We start from the raw sequence: 12,096 nt of genomic DNA on the forward strand, positions 1-12,096 counted from the left end.
TCATGTGCACATGCATAAACACACCACACTGTGACACACACACACACACACACACACACACACACACACACACACCCCAGAGATTTATTTCTGCTGGGAAGATTCATGTGTTAACCTGAATTTTGTTTACAGATGGAACTCATTGCTATGAAAGACAATGGATTAGATTTTAGCCATAAACATCTCCATGGACAAAAATCCATTTCTTGTTAATATTTCCCTTCCTCTCAATTTTACAGCCATAGCCAAATGTAAACATTTTCTCTAAATAAAACAGTGAAAATATTCAGACAGTGAGTGTACTATAAGAAAGTAGCAGGTCAGAGCAGGTCAATGTTTAAAATATGTGTGAGTATATGCTCATGTGTGCATCATATATGTGTCTATACATTATATATATATACATATATATATATATATACATACACATGAACACTTGAATACACGCATACACCTGACTGAACAAATATGCTGGTATGAGACAAACAACAGAAACGTTACTAGTATGTCAGAAAAATTACTCAGATTATGAAACTATAATTCTTGTACAGATCAATACTATTTTTTCACTTGACCTTGTATTTGCAGATAATTCATTTTGGGGGATTTTTTTCCTAGTCTGCACTAAAACCACTTAAGTTACTGGCTATTTGCTTTAGTCTATTTTTTTTATGAAATATTGTAGTCAAATTTTCATAGTGGAAGAAGTGGGATGTACTTTTATTCTTAATACTGAAGGTAATAGCTTTAATAAAGTCAGGTGGCTTCTATGTGTGATGGAGGACAGAGGGTGACAGCCAGGAAGCTACCAAATATGTTCTACCAAAGAGATGAACTTAAGGGATGTATAGGCAACAACGGCTAAAGAAGCCACGAGGACTCCCTATGTCTCCTCAGTACAGTATTGAAACCATTCTAATTGTGTGCACACACCCACAGACCTCCAAGGGTTAACGGCACACAATGTAATGAATTCAATAATGATGAGTTAAAAAAGGTCTAATTAGCAAGTAACCACTTTATTATGAAAGAAAATGGTAATGAATTTAATAGCTCAAAATCATTAACAATATTTAGTTTGCTGGTACTTGTTCTCTATTATCCTCATTAATATGAACATTTAATATGTTTTAAAATGGATTTGTAATACTTTCTGTGCCATGAGGTTACACTGACAGAAAGAGTGTAATTATTCTGCTAATTGTTATCACTGTATGTTTGTGCTCTGAATAGAAGTATATTTAGGTGTTAATACAAAAAAAAGTAATTAAGAAAGGAAAGATTTAAAACCTAATTAAACAAAAACTAAAAAAAAAAAAAATCTCAGGCCACCATAAGAAAAGAATTTCTGAAGTAATTGCTTTGGAAAGTTTTTTTTTCCCTCTCCCTCTTCTTGTTAATTCACTTTTTTTCTATTGTAGGTTTCTTAAAGGAGAAAAAATAAACTTATCAGACATGAAAAGTGGGATAAAAAATTGATTCCAAGTCTGTAAGGTGGAGCTGGCTCTTTACAATGCTCTGAACTGTGGTGAAATAACATGTCTCTGTGTCAGAAATCCCTCTGACAGAGGGAAACCAGGCCGATGCATGATTTCCTGTTTCCCCATCCCTGTGTGTGCTGCCTCCTCACGGTCCTGACCCACACCCTGCTTCACTCCCTCTGAGTGCCCTTTTCTTCTGAAGCACTGGGTAGTTTCCTTCGCTTACCTTATTTTAGTCACTAAAGTCACTACTGGGGAAAACGTTCATCCACAAACCGTTGCAGGCCGAAGTCTTGCTAAGTAGAGAAGGCAAGGACGGGCTGGACATCTTTTTTCAACATTAGAGAAGAAGTGGAGAATTGGTTAACAAAGCAAAGGTTAACTTTCCCCAACTAGGGCTCTGTGGTCTCTTGTTAAATGACCAGCCTGAGCCACCAGTGGTGGTGGCAGCATAGGCTTTTGCTGGATATCTTCCTTTCATTATGTCCTTTAAAGTTATAACTTACTTTATTCAACATGCCTTTGCATGCTATGTCAAGAGATAGCGTGAAGCATCATATTCCTCATATTCCGCTGTAGGTACATGCAATCCTGATTTTTCATGTTATTTGTCATCTTGGCCAGTGTTCATTGAGAGCTACTGGGTTGTCTTCTGATAAGGACTCCATATTGGTAGCAGTCTTCAGTTTGACTTTTATGTTGAGAAGTGAGCCCTTGTCCCGATGGTGCATATGTCCTCCTGATGGATATGCTAGTGGTTGGGTTAATTTCCACTGAGACTGTTAATAGTGAAGTGTCTTATCAAGTCTCCTTAGCCTGCTATTTTATATTATTCTGTGGCCTACATAGAGCCATCACTAGGAACATGACACCCCCAAATTGCTGGTATTGCCCTGGGTATTTGTTTCAGAGTCTTAGAAGACCTGATAGTAGGTCAATGGTTGATTCACCCGAGCCTATAAAGATAAACCATAGCAAGAATGACCTCACATGAATCATGTCACTTCAAGACAAACAGGCAGAAGTAGAGAAAGGCTCTTAATACATGGATGAACTACAGACATAGGCTGCTTGGAGGGGGGTCCACAGTTTTACTCCCATATTTATTTGTCGGCAGAAACTTTCAGTGGTTTTATCTGTCTTAACTCCTTTTGGATGATCAAGATCTGCTGCATTGATATGGGGATCCAATGAGTCACAAAGAAAATCTTTCCTGATTTCCGAAATTGATGACTGGCATTATCTAGAACTTTCTAGACCACCTCACACCTTCACTTGTGTCTCGGTTCTCAGTGCAGCTCAGCACTAGTTATGGATGTTTTCACATTTCAAGATTATGTTAGCACTTCAATTCAGATTGTGATTTTGGAAAAATCTTATGTTTTATTGAAAATGTTTTTCTATACAATATATTATAATTATGGTTTCCCCTCCCTCTATGCCCCCACTTTCTCTACTTTCCCTCCCATCCATTCTTATTCTGTCTCTTCTTTTTAAAAAAAAAGGCAAAAAATGAAACAAACAAACAAACAAAAGACAAAGCAGGAGAGCCAGGCCATGGTGGTACACACCTTTTATCTCAGTACTTGAGAGGCAGGTGGATTTCTGAGTTCAAGGGCATCCTAGACTACAGAGTGAGTTCCAGGACAGCCAGGGGCTACACGGTGAAATCATGTCCCAAGAACCATTCCCCCCAAATTTTTTAATTTAATTAAAAACAATAAACAGGCATCTAAGTGATAATAAAAAAATGAAATGAAGACAAAACAAATTGTAATAGGAGGAAACAAACAAGGAAGAAAGCCAACAAAAGTACAAGAAACAGAAAGAGATGCAGAGACCCACTTATTTACACACTCAGGAATCCCATAAAAGCACAAAACTGGAGGCCATAGAACCTGTAGGGTAAAAAGTAAAATAAAATATTAAAATTAAAAATTAAATTAAATTAAATTGAGAGGGGGGAGAAGAAGGGAGGGAGAGCAGGAGGGAGAAAGGAAGTGAGAGGGGCAGGGAGAGAAAACCTCAACATTATGGGACAGTGATCTTTGAAGATGGTATTGAGTTCATTTTTTGTTGGCCATCGGTACTGGGCTTACCCCTACAAGCAGTTTGTTTCTCTAATTGAGATTCCCTTGGGGAGAACTACATATTCCCTAGCAAGTGGTTATCAGCTGGAGAGAGCTTCTCATTCTTCAGAGACCTTAAAGACAAACCACAATGGTTCCCTTTTGGAATACTGAAGCTATGTAAGCCTTTGTTCTATTTCCTCCCTGCCTTTTGTTTTCCTCACCCCACCCAGAGAAGATACACTGGTTTCCTTTACTGGCCACCCCAATCCCAGCATCCACTGGGTTTATATTAAAATTCCCCAAACAAACCATACATAAAATGGACAAAGACTGAGATTTCAAGCCTCCGGGCACACTAATTGGAAAAGAGAGAGGTCAGGTTCGTGGATGATAGTGGAGCTCTAGGTTCTCTTGAAAGTGCGTACAGTATTAGAGAGACTATCAATGGCATGGCAGTACCAATGGGACTTGAATCATCAGTTCTGCTCCCAGTTGTCCAAGGTGTCCGCCCTCATTCCTCAGTTTAACTTGCAGGTTTGTTCAGTACAAAGAGTTTGGTTAGTTAAGAAGTTAGATGATAATCTATACCTCAGCCATCAAGTACTCTGAAGCTAGACTCTGATTTGGAATACTCCCATACAAAACCTATACAAAAACATACAGGGGCAAACATTTCAAGGATGGTAGGAATCATTAAGTAGAGAATCCCCTTCTTTTCTCTGAGATAAAATATATCTAGCCTGTGTGACTTCCTTCAGGAACACAAGCTGTATCTCTTCACAGAATCATAAATGTGCATAGGCAGCCTGCATGGGCATGGGTAGAGAGCACACCTGTAACCACAGTGACAAACGTTAACAATCCTGTAAACCCTGTTGGTCTTGTTCTGCGGACTCTGGTTTTTGGAAAGAGCAGAATAATTAGATCTACTTCTGACTATGTACTCTTCACTTAGACTTTATGCAGGAGCATCTATCATGTGTGTATAATGGATTTATCTTTCTCTATATAGAACTAGGTATGATATATTTTCCCCTGGTTTTATTTCTGTATTACATTTTGAACAGAGTTCATGACTGTAAGAGTTGTTCATATTAATTTTAAATGACTGAATACTTATATCAGCCTTACATCATCACCATGATTTTTTTTTTTATTTCTGACATTAGGGTTGTCTTTTTGTCCTCATCCAGAGTTCAGCATTTTTGTATATTTGTGTGATATTTTTCCCTCAAATAAAACATTCTCATATTCATGCCAGTTGGAAAATACTAAAGTTCATAGTAAGATGGCCACCCAGAAGTGATGGACCATTTGCATTGCAAATGGCAGTGGCCACGTCATGCCTCCGTCCAGTCTGGACAGAACTCAGTCAGTGTCTTTCACCAGCAGACAAAAATCTATCCTTAAGCTCGTTGCTGTGTTTTGCTTTATACCATGATAGCTATGCTTTAGTCAGAGTTTCAATTGATGCGATAAAACACGTGTCAACAGCAACTGGGGAGGAAGGGGTTTATTTCAACTCACAACTCTCAGGTCCTACTCCTTCACTGAGAGGAGTCAAGGCAATTACTCTAAGAGGAAGCTGGAGGCAGGAGCTGAAACAGAAGTTATGGAGGGTGCTGGTTTCTGTCTTGGTCTCCATGGATTTCTTGGCCTGCTTTCTTCCAGACCCCAGAACCACCAACCCAGTGGTGGCATGCACACAGTGAGCTGAGGCCTACCCCACTAACCATCAATCAAGAAAATGTCACACAAGCGTGCTCACAGGCCAGTCTAGTTGGAGCACTTTCTCAGATGAGGTTCTCTATTCCAAACCGAGGCAAGCTTGTTTCAGGTTGGCATAAAACCAGCCAGCGCAGGTTAGAGTTCTTTTCCTTAATCTCCTTAGTCGTCCTTGCCTTTTGTAAATCAGTTTTGAAAGCATATTTTTCTAATGCTACTTTCATTGATACCACGGGTTCTTATGTAATAAAATTATTATCATTACATTCTTCAAAATTCCTGCATGATATTCTTTTTTTGCATTGGTTATTAAGGAAATGCATTTAGATTACCAGATACATGGTATCTTTTCTTTCTTCCCTAATTGTATATTCCAAGGTTTTGGGCATTATTAGAAAAGTTACAAATGATTTTCTTCCTATAACTGTCCTTCACTTAATTTATATTGAGATTATATATCTTGTGAGTGTAAATATATATAGACATACATATATACACATACATACATACATATGTACATACATACATACATATATGATAGTTTCCTTAATTTTTGTGTGGTATTTATTTTGTCTAAAATTTTCTGCATTTTGATATTGACTTCCTCTCTTGAATCATACAGCTAGTAGTTCTCACAAATAATTCTGCTGGGTACATCTTCTCACATGACCTTCATTTTACTTTTCACATTATTTCTTCTGCCTACATTTTTGAAGTTTGTATTTGGTATTATAACTCTTGTAATAATTAACATTCGATTTTAAATAGAATATGTTATTTGATGATGGTGAGTGTTAACTAGTTTGACTATAATTTTCTTAAACAATAGGTAAGTTTGGAATAATTCTGGATTTAAGAGCTATCACCAATCTTCTACGTTATTTCTCATCACTTAATTACCCACCGCTTTCACATGCTGTCAGTTGGCTTATTGTTATCTTTAGTGTATTTGAAGTCAGGAACTCTACAGGATGCGCAATTTTACATTAGCTAAAATCAGGGTGTTTCTACTAATTGTCTTACTCAGTATTATTTATCCCTGATATTATTTACTTATTGTTGTAATATGACATGGAGTAGAAAGAACAGGGATTTTATATGACTGTTAACTACAGCGACAAGTAGAAGAGAACACCTATCATCCCATACATCTCCCTACAGCGTCTCTGTTCTGAGTCAACTATGCAGCAAATTTAGTGTCCTTTCTGCTCTTGGTCCTCATTGTCATCAATGACATCTGTACTTATATATCTGCTTTCTTCCGATTATTTGGCAATATCAAATACATTTCTAGCATGAGAATTTGATCCTTTACTCCCCCTTCTCTATGCTTCTGTTTTAGTTATGGAGTTCCTTTAAGGGTTAGCATTGACATGGTGTGATGAAGTACCCATTGTTTCTAGTTTTAATGTCTCTCAGGAATTTAATGCAATTTTTTCTATATGAATTTGAAATACTAAACCAGAAATTACTTTCAATAATTTAGTGTTCCCAGTTTTGCTTTGCCAGTTTCCACAATATCCCGTTTGCACATTACATGTTTCCTAATTAGGGTCCTGTGATTGCAAGCAGAAACATGGTGTGTCCATGATTTTGGTTGATAACTCGACTGAATTAAGAATCACCTAATAACATCGTATCTAGTTATGCTATTCTAACATTTTTAAAAGCATACGTTTGTAGAGTTGCTGTTCATCTATAAACAATCAGAACTGTTTTCTCCTTCCCTCCTGTCTGTGAAAATCTAGTTACACACAAATAACCAGTTGATATTGTCCAACAATTTCCAGATACAATTTTCTACGAAATAGTATCTTACCAACCTGTCTTCCATGTCTACTGACCTTTTGTATAGTTTTTACCAACCTGTCCTGATGTCTTCTGACCTTTAATCTTACAATATTTTTTGTGTTCTCTTCTTTGTCTAGACCTCACTTAACTTTATCAAATCAACTTTGGGTGTGTATTATGCAGTATTTTCATATCTTGAAGTTGCATTTTGTTAATTTACGGTGTATATTCTCCTGATAAGATTTCTCACCTACACAAGCCATCATTCACCTTCACCACTGCTTCCTTGACTTGCTCAACACCATTATTTCAAAGTCTGTCTCTGACTACTCCTATCTTCCAGGTCTTCTTTACAGTCTGTTTCACCTCTTAACTATAAATTTCTTCACAAGTCTCATAGGTATTGATTATACTCTAAATATTTTGGGTAACAGAAAATTGGAATATGAAATTACCATTTTCCTCTGAGATAAACTTACCTGTCTTCCTATGATTTGACTAGAAGAAATTCTTCTATAGTTAACCTGTATCTGGTTTTGTTACAACCTTAGTTCGACCTAATTTCTTCTTAGTTTCCTGTAAATTGAGAATGGATAAAAGAGATTTGCTTTTCCAACTAAGCTTCCAGCTCTCATTCGGTGACACTTTTCTCTTTTTCTTTTGGATGCCATCTTTCCTGGCTCCTAGGGATTGTTCTCTCCTTTTGATTCTGTCTATTTCCTCAGATTTTGCCTCTAGGAGTCAGTTTTTTACCTGCTTGTTTTCTGTCAACTTTCAGAAAAGTAACCTCACAGAGTCTGTGAAGACCTTGGGTACACGCCTGAGTCTCCCTGCTTCCCTGTGTCTCTGTTTCAGCACTATCCACAATGTACTCAGTCAGAGAATGCCTGGCTCTAGATCTCTTCCATAGGTAGATGCTTTGTATTAGTAAAATGCTTTGTATTTGGAAAATGGTTCAGACATGCAACTGGACATTTATCTTTTGAATCTTGCATTGCCCAAGAATAGATATGCAACACTCTTTCCAAACTGAGAAAGTCTGTGAGAACAAGCCTATGTTGGTTAAGTTTAGTATTAACATCCAAAAGATGAAATTTAGAGTTGTATTAGTAGACTAAGCAAAAAAGATGACTTTTTAAAAAGATAGATGGGACCCCATCTAAGCTATTGGAGGGATTCAACAGAACCAAGAGTGATCTAAGAAAGAATTCACTCTCTGTCAGTGACACTATGGTTTTGGTCTTCTCATGTCCCCATATGTGGGCTTACTAGTAAGAGCTTGGTTTTAAGGCTTTTAGATTCAGCTGGGAACTACACATTTGAGATTTCTGGGTTTCCAACCAATAGTAAGTACACTATAGGTTTATTTATTTCCATAATTACATGAGAGAATTCCTATCATGAATGAATGTCATTTTGTGTGTATGTCCATGTTTATGCCCACATGACTGTATGCCCTATTGGACCAGTTTCTCTGGAGAACCTGAAGTGACACAAAGTTTATATTAATAGGTAAATGTACACTTACTCTTCAGTCAGGTTTCTCAATAATTTAGTTCAACTTTGGTCTCACACTTAGAAGGGATCTCCATTCTTACCCTAAGCTATTGACTGATTGACTTCTAGCTTCCTGATTTGGTCAATTTATCAATCTGCAAGTCCCCCTAGACCCCTAAACAAGAATTTGGCACCAAATGTTGAGCTGTCCTTGGTGAACCTGCTTTTGTGACTGGATCTACCCCTGAACTTCTGGTTACTCTGGCAACCTGGCTCCCATCTTTTGTCCTCCTCTTCCTGCACAGCACTCTGCAGTCTCTTGCCTGGAATCAATTATCTTCAAATGTTCCAAAGGGAAAGAAAGCTTGTGTGCAGTGTTTGAGATCCCTCAGAGTTCCCCTTCTGTTTGGAGCCTTGGTTTATCAAGACCTGGTCTCCGTGTTCATCGCTTTCTGAAATATTTAAATTGGTTTTCCCTCACCATCTGTAGTTATTCTCAGCTGCAGTATCTGACACCAGTCCCTTCATAATTGACCGCAAATGAACTTGCCCGTCCCCCCTTGACCTTTTCTCTCTAGGCACCTTTTCATCTTGGTGTTCCCTTTATCAGAGCATCTCCCCTAGCCTTACTTGTGTAGAAGTCCAACGCCTTCTTATTATGTTGGTTTAGTTACTTGGGTTTAGGATCTAAATAAACCAGTGGCAGCTTCCTGGGCAGAGTTCTTATGAAAGACAGATGTCATGTTTTATCAGGGGAAAGGTAGCCTTTTGAGTGCCTAAAATGACAGTTATTTTACTAACAAAGAACTTGTTAGATATAGAATTATAAGTTTAAAAACCTATTTTCTCATAATTTAAATGGACTTTTCTTCTTTCTCCTCATTATTATATGTTCCAATTTTTCTCTGTAAAAGGGAGCTGTGTTTTTTTGTAACTGATGTTAACAGTTAGCACTAACAACTGAAAAGGATCAGTGACTTCCTTAGATCACAGTTTCAAACATTTCACTCTGCTTCACTGGCCCCATCACTCTCAGGCCTATGGTAAGGCAGAGTGTCCTGCGCATCAAGCGACTCCCCTAATGTCAAAGAGGAACTAAACACTGAGGAGACCTAGATAAGAGCATGTCCCCCTCCTCTCCGCTGCCACTGCCTACTTTTCCAACCAGGCTGCACCTCAGGAAGTTTGTACCTTACTGCCATAAATCACCAACTTATGAATGAATCCACGAATTAATACATTGATATAGACGGACTTATGGTCCAGTCATTTCCCCAGGTTTGAGTATTGCACTGGAAAGAAGCCTTTAATACCTGGTACACCTTTAAACTTCAACAATAAGTAGCATCCTAACTCTTGAGGGTTTTGTTGTTTTGTTTTGTTTTGTTTGTTTTATCTCATTTTACTCTACCTATTATTCTTTCTGGATGTATTTCTGATTTTAATTTTATCTTTCTTGATCTATAATGTCAGACATGGACTTTGTGTGAAGACATTTCAGATGCTAAATTTATTAGATACCCCATAGAGACCTGAAAACTGGCAATTCCTCCTCTGCAGCACAGAGGGACTTCCCTGTCAGTGTCCTGACCATTTTCTTTCTAACACTTGTACTTGGGAATCCAAGCCTTATATGTACTTACCTGTTCATTTTTTCACAACCTTGTTTCTGTATGCAGTGTCTTCTTAGATGTTAACTTTTCCTCTTCTGATTTATGATTATTTTCCTAATTCAACAAGTATATAATTAATTTCCACTCAGTCTTTCCTTCCAGGATGGTTGTTATACAGCAAGTTGTTATCATATAATAACTCAGTATTTTCTCTTAGATCTCCAAGGAAGTAATTATAATTTTCTTTTGGTTTTCCTTCAACATTTGTATTGTTTTTGTTTTTCTTAAGCTGTTTGTTTGATTGTCTGCAACTGTTTTATTAACACTTAAAGCTTTCTCAAAACATCTGTAACTCACCTCAAACTATCCTATTCATTCAAGAGAAGGTCCTAAAAAGTTGGCAGGGTAGGTATAGATTTCACTCCAGATAAAAATGTGGTCACCTGAGACTTCCTTGAGGGACTAGGCACATCTGTAGGTCTTTTTCCAAACAATATTGACTGCTTTCAAATGAGAATCAAATCAGTGAAAAAAGTCCTGGGAATATTTCATAATTCTTAGTCTTTGTGTAGCTGAGTTCCATCCCCAAGAACCACACAAAGGCAGAAGGAGGGAAATGACAACACAGATTGACCTCTGATGGCCACGCAAGTACCCCTTACCCATGCACAGGTAGAGGGTAGAGAGACTTCCCTCGCATTCCCATCCTCATACACATCATCCCCTAGCAGACAAGTACATTTATTCTGATCAACACATCTGTACTAATGCACCATTATCTATCTACATCCATGGTTTGACCAGGGCTTTCTCTTCATTTTACACATTTCTTGAGTTTGGGAAATCCTGTAATAATACGTATCCACTGTGGCGGTATAAAAAACAAAGAACAGCTACACTTCCCTGAAAAAAAATCTATGCTCTGCATAGAATTAGCTTGGTAAATGTTAAGTGCATTCCGTATTGTGATTCTCAAATGTCTGGGTCACATAACAGGAAAATCAAATATGTTAAAAGAGAGAAAACTCGTTCCCTAGGACTAGTTTACATACAACCTGAGGGTCCTTTGCCCAGAGAGCCAAAGGCATTGTTCAAAAAGCAAAAGGAGTGAATGTTTTTTCACAAACTTGAGAGAAGAGAGGGCGAGGCTGTAATGGTTGTCCTCAGAGTTAGGCCTCAGTACTACCACCTCAATTCCTACATGGTCCAGGCTAGACCCCTCTACCTACTCATCAGAGTTCCACACATAATCCTTAAAGTGATATCAATCCAACCAAAAAATTTCTAGCAACTAGTTACAAACATTATTTTTTTGATATACATACATCTCAGGCTATGGGTGCAGAGTTCAGAATGCTGGCCAGCAAAGGCTATTTTATTTCTGAGCTTTAATTTAAATTTTCTTTTCACTAAATTCTTGAAAAAGACAGTATTTCGATGGAGTTTTTGTTGTTGCTTTCCTTGGGGGGCTTTATTTTTTAGCAGAGCTGTTACATAACACAATTGATTTTGTATGTTTTGTAGAAAAGCAGGCTACCTTCTCTCAAAGGTGTTGATATGCCTTGCAACCCCTCAGTCCTATTGTTCTAAGCAGTCCGCTCAGTGTTTTTGGCAGGCTCAGGCTTCTGTGCTACCATGGCCTTATTTTATTACTGTGTGGAGGGGAGGGCAGTGTGATTATCCATTCTTCCTCAGGCAAAGCCTGCCATCTGGAATGTTTATGAAACTGCCTGCAGATCAAGAGGCTAGAGTTCTGCTGATATGCAGACATGAGGATGTCGGCTGTTCTACATCATCATGACTTTGTTCCTCTGATGCTGTAGTATGCAGAGAGGCCCCACCAATGGATGTAGAGCATTTCTCAGTGGAGGTGCTATGGGCCAAATGGGGGGTGGGAGATATTTTTGGTCTCGGGTA

General features: G+C 38.0%; 1 long non-coding RNA gene across 7 annotated transcripts in view; it reads left to right on the forward strand.

Moving 5' to 3' along the window:
- The window catches only part of LOC103693221 (uncharacterized), a 160,197-nt gene that overhangs the window by 5,521 nt on the left and 142,580 nt on the right, over positions 1–12,096 (forward strand). The window lies entirely within an intron of this gene.

Source organism: Rattus norvegicus, chromosome 14, assembly GCF_036323735.1.
Source record: "Rattus norvegicus strain BN/NHsdMcwi chromosome 14, GRCr8, whole genome shotgun sequence".
Classification (NCBI taxonomy): Eukaryota; Metazoa; Chordata; class Mammalia; order Rodentia; family Muridae; genus Rattus; species Rattus norvegicus.